Raw genomic sequence first — 17,500 nt, 5'->3', positions numbered from 1 at the left:
TAAAAATATATATATATATATATATATAAATAGATGGAGTCTGAACTAGAAGTCCTATGTATCCAGGAAAGAAGCCTGAGGTATGTTGAAGGTAGTACTCTCCTCTCTAATGAGGGAAAAGGAAATTAATTTAAATTGCCACCAAATGAATTTAAGTTAGATGAAAAGATATTATGGCAGCAAAGGTCTTATAAGCCCTGGAAAAGATTTTGAGGCGGTTTTTAAATTCCCTATCTGGATTGTTTAAGAGAAGAGAGATACCTATCAGCCCAGAGTGGTTGAGGTAGAGATCTGCCTGACAAGAACCTCATTTCAAAGGAAAACTTTTTCCCTCCTAATTTAAATAAGCAGGATGATTCCACCACTACTATCATCCTCTCCTTCCCTACCTTCTCACAGACTCCAGCAAGTTCTCTGCAGCTTGCAGAATGTCCCCTCATTTACAGCACACAAACAACACTTGCACTCACAGTTTATACCAAACTCTCTAATTTGTTGTACTTCTCTGTTTATACAGCTGTGCATCTCTTTGCCCCACTTTGTTCGCATCTATTGTCTGGTTTTTATTGTGAGCTCCTGGGGGCGAAGAAGGGAGTCTGTTTAACTTGATATGCACAGTATTGTGCGTGCACATGCAGGTGGGCACCACATGACCGTTCTCTTTTTTTTAATAAAGAGTAATTTTATTTTATTTATTTGTTTTTTGGGTAATCCTCACCCAAGGATATTTTCCCATTGATATTTATTTATTTATAATTCCTTATTGTTGGAAGTTTTACATATGTCTCCTTTTTCCTCCATTGGCCTTCCACCCGCTCCGCCAGGCTGCCCCCCCCCCCCCCCCCCCCCCCCCAGCAATGCTCTCACCCACATGACCTTTCTTGACAGTGATGGCCATGAATGCTCACAAAATCCCTCCGTGGACTAATCAAAGCTGGAAAGAAGGTTCAGGTTATAGAGTCTGTGTCACCACATGGTCCTCCTATTGCCACACACCAAAGCCGTAACAGGTGTCAGGGACCATCAGGAAAAGTCCAAACAACAACTGGAAAATCTAGTAAACCAGGGCCTGAATGCACAGAAAACAAGACTGCACTTATTTGGGAGCTTGTCCTCCACCGTGACCCTCCTTTTTCTCTTGTGTAAGTGCAATCTTGCGGGGGTTCTCAGCTCAGAGCATATGTGTCAGTGCCCATTCTCATAAGTGGTTGTTATATTTCAGACACTCCATGGAAGACTATGAAAGACAATATCTTGGCTTTCTTATTTCTTTATGTTTACAGAAGGAACAAAAATCATCTTCAGAACTAATATTTCTTCCCTCCCACCAATCCCCACACATTCCCTCTCAAACATTCCTTTACACCAATCTTCCTCACTGACCCAAGAAGTCAAAATGATCCACATTTCTTGGTCTGCTTAAAATTTTTCAATGCCTGTTCATCCTTCAGTCTTCAAAGTTACATCAAAGGACAAAGTGATTGATGAAAACCCTTCCCTCAGGGAAAGCACAGGAAATAGCATTCCATTTAATTCAACAAATATTTTCTAGACACCAATTAAGAGTCTCTCACTGTGTGCTAGGAAAACAGAGGAGAGCAAAACATAGATGTATTTTCAAAATGTGTGTGTGTGTGTGTGTGTGTGTGAGATTAGTTAAAGTTTTATTAAACCATTAAATATAAGAAGATTGACTTATTATAGGATTGTGGTGGAGAATAAATAATATCCTATATAATAAGAGCCTAATATGCTAAGTGTCCATTTGTCTGGTAGGCCGTTCAACCAATGAAAGTGTAATATGCTAATGATAAACTAAGGCTGCTCAAACACTCACTATGATGTGCACTGACCACCAGGGGGCAGACTCTCCGACTGGTAGGTTAGCTTGCTGCTGGGGTCCACCCGATTGGGACTGAGTGAGACAGGCTGGACATGCCCTGGAGCCCTCCCACGGTCCCACCCCGGCTGGTCCACCTCTCATGTCCCTCCCCAGACTCGATTGTGCACAGGTGGGGTTCCTCGGCCTGGCCTGTGCCCTCTCACAATTCAGGACCTCTCGGGGGATGTTGGAGAGTTGATTTCAGCCCCATGGCAGAATGACCAGTCGCTATGATGTGCACCGACCAACAGGAGGCAGACGTTCAATACAGGAGCTGCCCCCTGGTGGTCACTGTGCTCCCCCGGGGCCAGCCCCACTCAGCCAGAAGCCGGGCTCAAGGCTGGAAAGTGCAGCGGTGGTGGCGGGAGCCTCTCCTGCTTCTGCAGCAGCACCTCAGGGGAGCAGGCCTGAGCCATCAGTTGGACATCCCTCAAAGGTTCCTGGACTGCAAGAGGGCACAGGCTGGGCTGAGGGATGTGCCCTACCCTGAGGGCATGAATTTTGTGCACCAGGACTCTAGTAGTATCTATGATTTACTATACTAAGCAAAGAGCTTGCCATGTAATATAGCCCCAATAAGTATGGCTTAATTTAGAACAACATTTTTTTTTGAGAGGGCTTTCCCTGGAAATCAAATTTGACCTTGAATTATGGGCAGTATAATTTGTTATGAACATAGGAGGAACTATCACATTCAAGAACAACAAAAAAACTATCATCTAGAACATATTTTTCCAGCAAAAATGAAACAGCCTTGTCCTGTGTCCCAAGAGAGTCTGGTTCACATCCTGCTCTTCCCATGAAGGTTTTGAAGTGTTTCAGAACCTTGATCATGCCCCAAACACACACAACACAGTTTTTTCTCCTGTTTCTCCTACCATGGTCCTCACATTTGTTCCCAAGTGACTACAGCAATGCACTTGAAGTTTTATACATTTATTTCAAAGGGACATAAAATGATTATCTCCATGCTTCATTTTATTAGTTAGCTGTTACTGAATCAGTATCATCAAAATTTAATCTACAGCAAGAATAAATTAACTTTTAACTAGAAGTAAAACTAAGTCAAATTTTACTCACCCAAAACATTTTTTTAAAACTTGCTCAAAACAAATTGCTTCACAAGTCATCTTAGATAAGGTATAATGTTTAATTAATTAATTAATTAACTGTAAGGATGACTATATGAATAGATTATAATGCAAATGACAAGATTGAACAAGGATATAATAATATACTGACCTAAACAAAGGAATCCCTTACTTTGCACCTTTTAGTTCAACTTAAGCATAGCTCCATAATGCCAAATATCTAGATAACAGAAAGGAGACTTCATGTTAGATTCTTTTTGAATATTTGCCTCACAAAAACATGGTCTTAGTCTTTTTCCTAAAGTCTATTATATAGAAGACCTCTGACCACACCTGAAATCACCATTAGAATCTCAATATTTTATCCTGTCTGAAGGTTCATCCAATGGCTTCATTTAAAAAGGATTACAATTTCACTTCTATATTTTCTCAACAAGGGTAAGGGCCTTCTGGAAAACATTTGATATATTTCTATCTATTGCAAAATATCAGAAGGATGCACCTGAAATAAAAATCTCACAGACTATTTCCTGTCAAATATCACCACTTAAGTTGTATTGTAAGGGCTTAATTTTATATTCTAATCAGTGAAGCTATTGCTCTCCAGTTCTCTGAACTAAAGTCACTATTTCTCACAAATTTATTCACATATTGAAGTGCTGATTAATTTCTCACTCTCAGCTTTCTTATTCCAAACTAATAAAATCCAAACATTTCAGATTTACTTTAGATATTCAGATATTTTCAGTCCTTGTACTACCAGATCCTTTAGACTTAGCTTCTCTGAACTTTGTAACCATTGAATACTGTCATGAAACCAGAACATGGGTTTTATAAGAAAGGAAAATTAATGTTTATCTAAGCAAAATGTATTTAAAAGAAGACCAATGACCCAGCAATCCAGGTCTCCAATGGTGGCTTAGTACAACCTTAGATTTCTCCCCCCACATCCCCTTATTCTAATTTGTCAGGATTTAGTTGTTAGTTCAGAATTGATCCTGTTTTCATAGAACTGGAATTCTCCATCCTAGAATCTTATGTGGGACTCTGCAACCTTAAGTTTTTGTAAAAATCAGCTGGAGGATTCAGAAGTTTCTTCCTCCAGCTCTCTGAACATTATTAAGCTGCAGTGAAACCAAATCAGATACACTCCTCCAAAGGGCAATAAGAATAGTTTCTAGGAACCTCAAGGTGCCTCACCCAATTGTCTTTTCTAAGCCCTGGCGTTTCGAAACAACTGAGATGCACAGTTCCTATGGAAATCTTGTGCCAAATTTAATAGCATTGTTAATTAGTGAATATTTGTTGTGCTCCAGACAATGTCCATGAATCAGTAAAGTAAAAGTGTCCCTTGAAAACCTGAGGATAATGTCAATGGGGTAAGAACTAGGCAGTTCCTTTGTTTTTCAGCCTTGTGTAAAGGACTGGAGTCTGTGTTCTCATTGCCTTAACTCATTTGTGCATGGTTGTAAAAATTAGATGAGCCTGCACAGATAGCGCACTTAGCAAGGAGACTGGCCCAAAGGATATCTTCCATAGACGTGTATTTCCTTTCCCTTCAAGAATCAGAAGAATGTGGCCAGCCTGCTTTGCAGAGGAAATTCAAAACTAGTGGGGCTAGACTATGTTGTAATACACATCAAAAGTTGTGCCTGAGTGTCTAAATGTTATAAAATTTCTGAAATAGTATGGTATGTCTATAAATAGCAATTCAGAGTTTTCTCATGGATTCATGGATTTTATAGAATAGTTTTCATTACTGTAGAATCTTATGATCATACCAGGCGATTGAGGCCCAACCACTAAGGTTCCTGTATCTCAGAGTAAATGACACTAAAAGGAACAATTTTGTTTTGCTTCTTTCATATTTTTATTGAGATATAATTAACATATAACATTATACTAGTTTTAGGTATATAACATAATGAATCAATATTTGTGTGTATGTATACAAAGTGATCACCACAATAAGTCTAGTTAACCTACATCATGAAACATAGTTAAAATTTTTTCTTGTGATGAGAACATTTAAGATCTCGTAGCAACTTGCAAATATATAAGACAGAATTATTAACTACAGTGACCAGGCTATACGTTACAAAGAGGAACAGTTTTAACTCCCATCCACCCAATCGGGTAATTAAGAAAACTCCTCATTCTAGAGGCTTGTATTAAGCCAGCCTCAAAAAATGAAACCCTGCTTTCAACACTTTCAGTGCTGAAAGGGGAGTCTAGTTTCTTATCCAATAAATAAATCACATGTTTGACAGGAGTAAAAATATTGATGGGAGGTGCACATTCTTCATTTCAAAGAAAGGAGCTTGTTGAGTGGTAGTATAGTTTTGAAAGTATCTGATTTGACAGAGGAGCTCTCATCACACTTCTGAAATCATTTTATGCTGCTGTGATTTTGTTTGTGGGTGTTTCATTATTCATAATTGAAGCAAAGTACTTAACTCGAATCAGAACCATCAAAGCTTTTCAAAATGCCCCTATAATTCACAATTTCTGTTTTTTTAAATAATGTAAATGCTGTCTTTTTCTGAACTGCTAAATCCTGTGTTTCATAAGTACAAAAAGTATTTGCAAGGCATCCAGTAAATATTTACAGAACACCTACCATGGCCAATCCTAGTTCTGGTTGTAAGGGGTGTTCCAATAAACAAAACAAGTCCCTGCTCTCAAGGAGGGGTGGGGAGAGAGGAAGGGTTGGTGGAAGAAGACTGTAAATGAATAAAAAGGTGTCATTAAATAAGAAAGATATAACTTTTCCTATGGAATTAAAGATAATTAGATATACATGAAAATGAGTGGTTGACTTTAGATCGGATGGTCAAAAAAAACCTGTCTGAAGAAGTGATATTCAAGCTGAGATTTAAATGACGAAGGGCCCAACAGTGTCTGGAGGAAGAGAATTACAGGCAGAAGAATAGCAAAGGCCTGAAAGTGGGGACCAGCATGATGTTTTTCATAAGGAGAAGGCCAGTATGGCTAGAGAATAGAGCGCAAGGGGAAAAGGGGGCAAAATTGTAGGCAAAGTGAAATGATATGAGGCATGGACGCCAAAAACAAAAGTTTAGTTTTGTTCTAAGTGCTATGGGGAGCTATTGGATGAGAAGATTGGGAGCTGGGGGGTCTTGAGCATGAGAATGGCATGACTTGATTTACTTTTTCAAAGTTTACCACATCTGCAGGTGGAGAGTTGGGCAAGAATAGATGCACTTTTTATGCATTTAGAACTATTGAAGAATTGTAACAAGAACTTGACTCACTTATTTTTGTTTTTAATATCTTTTTGACTATTGTGTGGAGACTCAACTGTGATGTAAAGAGGTATATAGCCCTGACCGGTTTGGCTCAGGGGCTGGAGTGTCGGCCTGTGGACTGGGGGGGTCCCAGGTTCGGTTCCAGTCAGGGGCATGTGCCTTGGTTGCAGGCACATCCCCAGTGGTGGGTTTGCAGGAGGCAGCTGATGGATGTTTCTCTCTCATGGATGTTTCTGGCTCTCTGTCCCTCTCCCTTCCTCTCTGTGGAGGGATGATAAAATATATATATTTTTTTAAAAAGAGTTATATAGAAGGAGCCAGAGTAGAAGAACCTTTAGTGAATTTGGCAAGAGTTGTGAATTTGGATATGGATCTCAGATGATATCCTTGGATAGTAAGAAAAGAGATAATAATTATTGATGAATTATTATGCTTTTTCATAAGTATAACCTCATTTAATTATCACTACACCCAATGGAATAGGCGTTTAGCCCCATTTTCTCAAAACTGAAACTCAGAAAAATAAATCAAATTTGCGAATATCCAACAATAGTAAGTGGCAAACCCAGGATTCAGAGCCTGGTCTGTGTGACCATGAAGTCCCAGTGTCCCAGTTTTTCTATGCTACTGTTGTGTAACTCAGGTCAGGATTAGCAAATAACACATCTTTAAATTTTTAATCTAAGTAATAAAATAATTTTCAGTAATGTAAAATACATAATTTCTTTAACTTTTTTTTAAATCCTTACTTGAGTATATTTTTCCATTGATTTTTAGAGAGAGTGGAAGGGAGGAAGAGAGAGAGAGAGACAGAGAGAACATTGGGAACATCAATGTGAGAGAGACACATCCATTGGTTGCCTCCGTACATGCCCCGACCAGGGCAAGGGATCAAACCTACAACCCAGGTACGTGCCCTTGACTGAGAATCAAACCCTTGTCATTTCGGTGCGCAGACTAATGCTCTAACCACTGAGCAATAACCAACCAGGGCTATTTAACTCTATTGATGGACATTTAGACTTCTATATTTTTGCTCCAAGAATTAGAACTATAATAAACATTTTATATTTTACCTCATTTCTGATTACTTCCTTACCTAAAATCCTAAATTCCTAGCAAAGTCAAAAATATATTTTAAAAGCTCTGGATATACAAAAAGTTTGTGCCATATATACTCTCACTTAACCCAAACCAACATTAAATATTATTTTTACCTTTGCCAATTTGATAACCAAAATTTTAACCCCATTGTGTAATTCACATCTTCTTTACTTACTAATGAAATTGAACTTTTTTACATATTCACGTTTTATTTTTTCTTTTGTGAATTTTATGTTCATTTAATTGCCAATTTTCCTATATAGAATTACTAGTTTGTTCTTGGTGTTTGTAGGATCTCTTTATATAGGAAGGATACTAAGACTTTCTTTGTCCCTTTTGGCAAATAACCTCCCAGAGTGTCTTTTACATCCAATTTCTAAATGTTTTATTGTGAAAATATCCTACATGCAAGAGAGTATGTTCCAGTTTTCTATTGCTGCATAGCAACTCACATCAATATTTAGTGGCTTAAAGCAACAAACATCTTATTTTATCTCATAGTTGTGTGGGTGTTGGCTGAGATTTTCCTGCTCTCACAGATTACTCACCTGGCAGACTGGCTGATCTAAAGGGCCCCAAATGGCTTTCCTCGTGGGTAGTGCCTGACAGAGATAGAAGGAAAGCTGGCTCTTTGGGCATCACCAACTGGAGCACCTACATGGTGTCTGCACAGTGGTCTCAGGGGATTCAGACCTCTTACCTGGAAACTCGGGGCTCTAAAAGACAGTGTGCCAGCACATAAGGCAACACCTTTGTGGTCTTTTATGACCTAGCATCAAACGCTGTAGTCCTCACCTCTACTGTGTTCTGTTGGTCAAAGCGGTCACATGGCCTCCCAGACCCAATGCGGGGAATATAGAGGAGGGTCAAAGAATTTGTGGGCATGTCTTAAAACCTCCATGTGATATACATTTTTTGAAAGAATAAAGCAAGTTCCCCTTCACCTTTTAACTTCATTTATAATATTATTTGCAATTGGTTCTAATGTATTCATATAAATAAATGTATTTCTTTTTCACCCTTTACCTTCTTCCATTGCTTTGTAGTTAGTTTTTAAAAATTATTTTCAAAGTGTCTGTCTAGAAAATTAGGGACATTATCAATTAATATATTTGGAGACAAAACTTAATGGCCTTTAGACACTTTAAGTACTATGTACTATGGTTTCATTAATTTGATTTAATTTTTAATCCTTTTGATCCTTAAATTTTCATCAGTGACACACTTGAAAATTCACCTAAAATGCAGGTTGAATCATACATTTAATTATGCATTTGTTCTGTGAAGAAAAAAAAGAAATCGGACTAAATAGTTCTTACTCAGTATTTTGCCACATTCTGACTCTTGCTTCCAACATGAACTGAAATACAACAAGCTACATATTGCCTGTACAGCTAATAGTTCCCTTTGGGTCTTGCAATGGTGCTTGAAAATTGAGTAATTTGATTCGTTTCATGAGCGGTGATTGTAGCATTCTTTCTTACAGTGCTTTGAATGGCAAAGCAAAAAATGTGTCATCACATAAGAGCAAGAAAAGTCTTTTAGTTGGTAATTATTTTAAAGGACATTCTTTTGGCTCATAGAGAGGGAAGAATTCCTTATAAAAATATGTGGTAAACACTCAAATGCTAAACAATGATGTTCATCCCATGTTCTAAAAATGGTAATTCGGTGGGTTTTTTTAGTTATTTTCTCTGTTCCCAGTATTGCATTTCAGAAACTCTTTCTTCATCTATCTGGTTGTGAACTGTGAAAGCTGTGCAGGGAGAAGTAAATTGAGTAAAATGTGTGAAACACACCTAATAGTGATCATCAGGATCACTATTTTATGTATCCTGTGTATCTTTCTCCTGCTTTATTTTCACCACATCCAAGGAAAAAAATAAATTTTGGAAGAAGATATTGGAAAAATATTATTATCTAGTGCAATTAATCATTATCAGTCCAAGAGCTGTATCTATGTTCCCCCCAACATTTTATCTCCAACACTAAACATTTTGCCTTATACATAGTAGTCCTCAATGAATATTTATTGAAAAATGATTTTGGGAGTGGGTCCAAAGTATTTTTCAGCCTGGTCCTGCTCTCCAGTCTGAATCTAGAATTTCTTTTTCATGGAGGCAGCTATGTTCATGACCTATCTCTTTCATATCTGTCTCTATTACTGATAGTCATACCTTAGTAGAAATGGACTGAAAAAGTCAAGCCCTTGAGTTCATTTAATGTCACTGAACTTTAGTACTAGAGATAATTTGAGATCTCATGGCCTTCCAGAGACAAAAATGTTTTCAAATCACCTATGAGCAACATAACTTTATTTATGCCTGAATATGCACAAGTGTAGCCAAAGTTGAAAACACGGCTATTTCCACCCTTCAGGCTTGTGCACACTTTGTGAGGACTCCTACGGAAGGCCACATACCATAGCCTGGACCTTGTGTTTTGGGGACACTCATGTCTTGTAGACTTTCAGCAATTAAAAACACTCAAATATTTCCTTATTTCATGTTGAATAAACTCTAATAGCTATAATTTCCAATAAGGTAGCTACTAGCCACAGTGGGTGTTTCAATTCAAATTAATTAAAATTAAAAAGAAATAAAACTTCAGCTCCATATTTGTACTAGTCACATTTCAAGTGCTCAGTAGCCACATGTGACTAGTGCCTATCATGTTGAACAGTACAACTATAGAACATTTTCATTGTCACAGGAAGTTTTATTGACTAGTACTGCTCTAGAATAGATCACTTATAACACATTGCAGAAATTCTAAATTGGATACCCAATTCTGTGGTTATTTTCTAATCAATCAATCTTAGTTTTCAAATATTTTTGTTTATCTAAATGTCTGAAATTGTTCCTACTTAAATCCATTTTAACAACAAATGTAGGTAATATTTCCTAAACACGTCTCTATGAAATATAACAAAACAAAATAAATATCTATTATCCAAAACAGAGTTAAATTTATGAAATTCAATTTAAGTGGGAATAAGTCCAATATGATTTGTAACAAGTCTAAATTATAGATGATTCATAAAGTGTCTTCAACTAAATTGCCCAAAAAGCTCACATAAAAACCTACAAGTGTTGCCAAATTAAAGCCCTATCAGACCTGATTTGATAAATAACTAAGAATAATTTCTAGTTCAAATACTATTGTATACAAACAGATGGAAAATGTATTTCTGGAAGAGCTCACTTTTCTAAAATAAACCTAACTTTTCTCCCAGAGGTATAACTTCCTCAGAAATCTGTTTTCTCTTTAACAAATGCCCAAATCCTTTCTAAATTATCTCAAATCTGTATTAATGGGAGTTATTTTAGTGAGAACTTAGCACATAATATAACCATGAAAGGCAATAAAGTTATACAATAAATCACTAATTTGGACAGAAACTATATATAGTTTATGTGTAAAAATAAATAAGTATACATTTGCACATATTACAACAATAAATATTCTCTTGCCTAAACAGCATTCAAATATCCCTAATATCTCCTACATGTGCTTTTAAATTTTGGCTAAATAATAGCATTTTCTACTTCAATGTGTATTTATAAATTCCTATTATGTAATTTCTCCTATGATCCAAAAACAATACACTTTGATAATTCAGCTTCCTGTTGCCTTCCCAATTTAGTAAAAGCAGTGATTTTCAACCTTTTTTTTATCTCATAGCACACATGAACTGATTAATAAAATTCTGTGGCACACCAAAAAATATACTTTTTGCCCATCGGACACACAAAAAATAGGCATAATTTTGATTCATTCGCACCAGATGGCTATTGTGTTGGCTGTTGTCATTTACTTATTTAACAATCTAAGGGAAAAGAGGTGAGTACTCTGATTAAATAGTCATGTATTGCATGTTTTAAAAATTCTTGCAGGCACACTGGTTGAAAATCTCTGAGTAAAAGTATCCTATTTTTCTATTTCAGACGCTGTTCTGGAACTGAAGCAGAAACCAGTCCCAGGTGTGCCACAGGAAGGCACAGGCAAGGACGCTGGTCCTGATTCGCAGGCAGCCAAGTCTAAATGTAAGTGTAAGAAGTGATGGAGGGCGTCGCAGTGGCCTGGCCGCCGCCCGTGGTGCACAGGGAAAGGTGGGGGGTGGGGAGAGGAGTTGGAAGACACTTGGCTATCCAGCCTGCCTGCATGTCCTATCTCCTATCCCCATCTCCACTCTGCAAAAGCCTTTAGTCCATCTTTACTGATGCCAGGTTTTTAAATCCCTGACAGTAAAATACATGTGCAGAGTGTGATTCTAGCTGGTTTTTTAAGTCCAGGCATGTTGAATAGAGTCTTAAAATAATCATTTCCATAGGCCCTGACTAGGTTATCCAAGTGTTCACCAGATGCTAGCAGCTGGATTTTGCAGAGGAAAATTGCTAACTTAAGCTGCTTTTCATGATTCAGCAGAGGGTTTCAAGTCATAGAAGATCTGGAGATTTGTAAAATAAATAATTCCCGTGCAAATGGGAAAATTAAAATAATCTTATCATCTCCCAGTCATATCTATATGTGCTTTTTGGACAATTATCAAATTTCTCTTAATTGGCCCAAGTTTTTTTCTGGCTGATAGTTTATAGTTTTAAGTTGTGAGTTGTAATGAAGAAATGATTCCTTTCAGATGCTTGAAGTGGCATGTACTAAATTTTCCTAAGACAATCTAGCAAATATGAAACAGAGCATGATATAGTACACGGTTTTATTCACATATGATACTGAATATATTCACAGTGAAAAATGATAACAATATACCAGAATCTCTTTTGTCCCTGCATCGATCTCTCAGGAGGAGCAATTAACATAGAAAGTACATCATTAACTTTTTAAGTTTGATGTGGAAAAAATGCCATCCATTTCTGACAAGTAGACATTATCTCATAGTATCCACAGTCATCTTATGTTTATTACTATTGCCTGGTGTTAAGTGTGACTTTTGGACATGCAGCTCAATATTTCCGAATATTGAAAAGTACAATGACTCTTTATAGTCTATTTAATTTTATTTAGCAATTTGAAGAATGTGAGATTCCTCACATTTCTGTGTTCTTGCTGGAGGTGCCCTTGAACAAAAAGAAAAGCACAGCAAGAAGCCCTGTAGTTAATGCCACATGACCACATCCAGTCTGAATGTGTCAATACTGCGTTCTGGATAAATTCAAATATGTTAATAACTCTCCTAAGGTATCACATTTTTACTACAGGTGCCATTAATTATTGGCTGGATTTCATCAAGGCCAGATGTTAATCAAATGAATTCATTTAAGCACACATTATAGGATTCAAGCCTATCACATATTTTGGAGATGCTGATGAAGGAACCAGGCCTCCTGTTACAGTCATAATGTCAGGGTAAGGCTCTGACCCCAGTCCAGGGAAATTTCATAATTGTTGTAACCAATGGCAGGCTCGGCTTCTGAATTTCTTGTAACAAAATCTTGCTGCCAAGGGCATGGATGGGCTCACCCAGTAAAAAATTACAGTAATAGTGTTAAACTAACTCATAAAGATGCAGAAGGTGGCTATTCTAGGGCAGAGGAGATAAATTGCTTGTACAGTTATGGTGAAAATATAAAAAATACATTTATTAGACTTTTAAAAAAATTAAGTCTTGTTTTTAAACTGGGGTGCAAAAACAATAAAATGAAAAGGTTACTCAATAAACTATTTCATTCAATAGTCAACAGCAATGAAAGTAAAAATTTTATTGATTCAACATGCTCATCAATTCAGGCAGGCCCAAAGCTTATATTTGATAGTTTTCCAATAAAAATAACAAACTGAAAGTCATTTAAGAAAGAATAAGAATGGGCTTTTTGAATATATAGTCTATGTCTCAGTGAAAATTAACTTGGCTTATGCTTAATTTACATAGTATAAAACTAAATATTTTATGTAATTTTTAAGTTTTGTGAAGAAATTCATTTGAAACAAATGTAAAAAATGGTTCCTCAAAATTAAATATGAAAACCATGATAGGATTACAATTAGGGAAAGTGGAAATAGAGTATGATAACTGTGTGTCCTCATAAAAGTAATGGACGTGACTTTTTAAATTATTTTTTAATAATCTAGAATGTCCTTTCTGATCATCTTTTTACTTTCTGAAAATATGGATTCCTGAATCACATAGCATACACATTTTGGTAGGTATATTCTGTATTTTCTTCAGTTAAATTATATCTCTCTATGTGACAATTATCGTAGTAACAAACTCCTTTTGCTCATGGAAATATCTAATGTACCTTATACACAGTAAGCACAAATAAACATGTATTGAACTGAATTATTCTCACTTTCTGTTCAGAGACTGATGTGTCTCTTGGATTCACACTGGAGAGGTGGTGTCTCACACATGGGATTAATGAGCTATCCATATCTGTTTTATTGATCAAACCTACTATGGAAAGACTTTCTTGTGGTTATACCATATTTTGGAGATAAATAGAGTGGATAAACCACAGTTCAATTTAGAAGTTCTTTGAAGTTTTGAAAAACATGGGGGTTTATATTATATAACAGTAGTAAAGTCCAATCCTTGATAGTTGTAATTCTGATGTATAGGTATATAAATATCCTGTATGTAGACTTTTACTGTAGAATATTATGACAATGTCCAAAAAGATCCTAACTATTCAATATGGAATTTATTTCTTACTATTACTCTCTTCCTCCCCCCATTTTTTTAATAAGAAAGGATTGGGGTTTGGGGGGAGGGTTTTTTGTTTGTTTGTTTTTGTTTGTTTGTTTTTAAAGCCAGCTTGGTATGAACAGCCTTTAGTTGAAGCAGATGGCTGGAAGTCAGAATCCCCAGATTCTATCCTTGATTCTCCTACCAACTTGGAATGTGGCCTTGGGCAAGTCATGAGAGTAAATCTACAATGAAAGGGGTAATAATGCCTTACATGTGTATTGTACTTTATGATCTAACAGAGCACTTTCACATATAATATCTTATTTAATCTTTTCCACAGCCTCCTATGAGGAGCATGGCAGTTATTAACAAGCTCCATTATAGAGAGTAGGAATTTGAGACCCAGAGAAACTAAATCAGTTGTTCACAGTCACATCAATATCCAATGTCAGAGCCAGGAACAGACATAGGATTACAAGTTAACCTTTGTCTTTTTTCCTCTACACCACACTGCTGCCCTCTGGTGCTGACCTAGTGGGAATGACTAGAGCCATGCTGTCCAATATGGTAGCCATGAGTCACATGTAGTGATTGAGCCATTGAAATGTGGCGCTAGCCGCTACTGAGATGTACTGTGAGTGTAAAATCCATGCAGGATTTCTAAGATTTTGATTGAAAAAGATGTAAGGTATCTCACTAATACTTTTTATATTATTTGCATGTTAAAATATTACTTTTAGACATCTTGAGTTAGATAAAATATATTATTAAAATTAATCTCAACTGTTTCTTTTAACTTTTTTAATGTGGCTACTAGAAAATATGAAGTCACACATGTGGCTCGTATTGTTTTATTGGACAGCACTGGACTGGTGGGTTCCATTGTTCAAAGCCCACAGTATGGACTTCACAGTACAGGACTTGCTTATGCACCTGTCTTGATGTGGCTGAGACAAATTTCCAAAGACTGTCAAACGTAGAGCAGTGTGCATTAGCAGCAATGATTCAGTCATTCTTGTGCATCTTCCACAGGGGAAATGTCAGACTTCACTAGTCAATGCCTCAAACTGCTCATTTATATTAAACTTGCTGAGTGCTTGAAAGGCTTCGAGTAAAAGCACCATGGAAAGTACTGTAAATTATATTTATGACTCTGTAGCACACTTTACTTTAAATATGTTCCCATTAAACATTATGAATGAATGAGACATTAGACTATTAGGTGAGACAGCCAATAATAATTATAGGTATAAAAACCTAATATGCAAAGTGTCCCCTCGGGAGTTCTATCGACCAGGAGTTAGATCACTCGCTATGACATGCACTGACCACCAGGAGGTAGCACGGAATGAAGGAAGGCCCCAGCCGATGGCCACAGCCGCTAGCGACCCTACCCATGCACGTGCACTGGGCCTCCTGTTTATTACAAAATACAGTATAATTTATTCCCCCTACCAACTCACTAAGATACTTTATATAATTCAAAAAAAAAAAAAAACGTAGTTTATTCCTGTTTTGAAAAATCTAAGTGAAAATCCTCAGGAAAAAATGGGTTCTTTTTAAGGAGAATAGTAACAAATAGGCCAAATCCTGAAAGCTAACACCTACTTAGTATTTACTATTTGGACTCAAGAACTATACTAAGAGGGAGACCAAGTTATCTCATTTAAGGACTCAGCAACAGGGAGCAGAATGGACGCTTTTAACCACTATTGCCTTATGTCAGTGCTACTTGAAATCACAATGCAACCTATCACAACAGTAATAGAATATTTTGAATTATTCAATTTTATTAATTTTAACTCCACAAGTGTTCACCTAGCAAATACTAGTACAATGGACCAAAAAGAGTTCTAGACACTGAAGGAATATTGGACAACAAGATCAGCCAACACTCTGCCCTAGAAGAGAACATAAGTTAGTAGGCTTGTGAACATGGCTTTGAGCAACACATAAATAAGGCTTATGAGGGAAGAGTGACTTTTCATTTTCTAAAGAGTTTCTTTGTTACAATAGAATTCTCTTTAGCATCATTCCCCAGTATATTAAAACTTACCTATTGTGTATAAAGCAAAGGCCTCATTAAATATATGTAGTATGAATTTCAGAAAATTATCATCCTCTATATATTATACCTACTTGGAGGAAAATGGACTGTAATTACCTTAAATATTTTTTGCAAAAAGGAGGGATAAAGACAAACAAAAAGGGGACCTAAATCAAAATGGCACAATCACAAAATAGTGAAGACGAAAAAGTTTTGTAACTTTTTGTACGATAATAATAATGTTATCTTTGAAGAGATTACATTGTGTGGCTTTTAATAATTATATATTGATTATTAAAAGAAGGCTTCAAGATATAATGTATGACTTCTTGCCAATCTCTTAATATTCATGCTTACCTACAATGAAATAAAACGAAAAATATTAACAATAACCAACTCTGGATGGCAGAATTTTAGATATTTTTGTCATTATTTAACTTTTCTGTAATAATTCTAGAATAAACATACATTGTTTTAATAATAAGTAAATTTAAAAAGTTATCCTAATCAACTCCAAAATTGACTCCAAATGAGAAAGATAAAAATTATCTGGTGAAGTAAAATGCAAATTGTGTTCTCAGTCATAAATTTTTAAAATAATAATATGTTTATAGGTTCTCCTTTTCAGGAGTTATTGTCCTTCCTTTGATTCGAGATAAAGCAACCTGTGGACTATTCAAGTTCTCTAGACAAGGAAGGTGAAAATTGGATTGGGATTCCTAGTCTTTCTTGAGAAAGCAGTTTACCCTCAGCTGTGAACATGAATGTAAAGATCAAGATTGTAGTATGAGCTCTTAAAACTCAAAGTTATGCCAGGCTGATGTGGCTTAGTGGTTGAGGTCACTAAAAACCAAGAGGTCACTGGTTTGATTCCTGATCGGGGCACATACCTGGGTTGTGGGCTTGATGCCCAGTAGGGAGTGTGCAGCCAATCAATGTTTCTCTCTCATCGCTGTTTCTATCTCTAGCATATTTACCCTTCTCCCTTTCTGTCACTCTAAAATCAATAAAAACATTTTTTTAAAAAAAAACTCAAAGTTATAACTGCAGCAATGAGAAAAGCAAATAATTATGTAAAGTGCACCTCTTCTACCTTAAGACAAACCTGGTCATTATTCATATCAAAAGGCATCTACTTAAAACTGGCCTTAGTCTTAGCCATGGAGAAAATTTCATGGGGAAATCCTATCTAATAAAAGACAAAAGGCGTAATTGACCATACCTTCACTATGCTTCCCATTGGCTAATCAGGGTGATATGCAAATTAACCACTAACCAAGATGGCGGCCAGCAGCCACGTAACTGAAGCAAGCAGGAGGCTTGCTTGCTCCAGTGATGAAGGAAGCCAAGGCTCCCCGCCTGCCACAGCAGGCTCTGAGCTCCAAAAGCAAGAACTCCAAAAGCAACAAAGTTTCAATTATATAAGCTAAACAAACCCCAGATACCTGCTTTCAGCCTGCT

The 17,500-nt window shown here is 36.5% G+C and overlaps 1 protein-coding gene across 2 annotated transcripts in view; it reads left to right on the top strand.

Moving 5' to 3' along the window:
• The window catches only part of COL8A1 (collagen type VIII alpha 1), a 173,679-nt gene that overhangs the window by 97,243 nt on the left and 58,936 nt on the right, over positions 1-17,500 (top strand). For both annotated transcript variants that reach the window (XM_006754854.2, XM_015572183.1), the window contains exon 2: positions 11,291-11,389. The gene's annotated coding sequence lies outside the window, so the exon portion shown is untranslated. The remainder of the gene's footprint in view (positions 1-11,290; positions 11,390-17,500) is intronic.

Source organism: Myotis davidii, unplaced genomic scaffold (genome assembly GCF_000327345.1).
Source record: "Myotis davidii unplaced genomic scaffold, ASM32734v1 scaffold492, whole genome shotgun sequence".
NCBI lineage: Eukaryota > Metazoa > Chordata > Mammalia > Chiroptera > Vespertilionidae > Myotis > Myotis davidii.
Note: the sequence above shows the minus strand (reverse complement) of the source record. Positions and strands in the feature narration are given on the sequence as shown.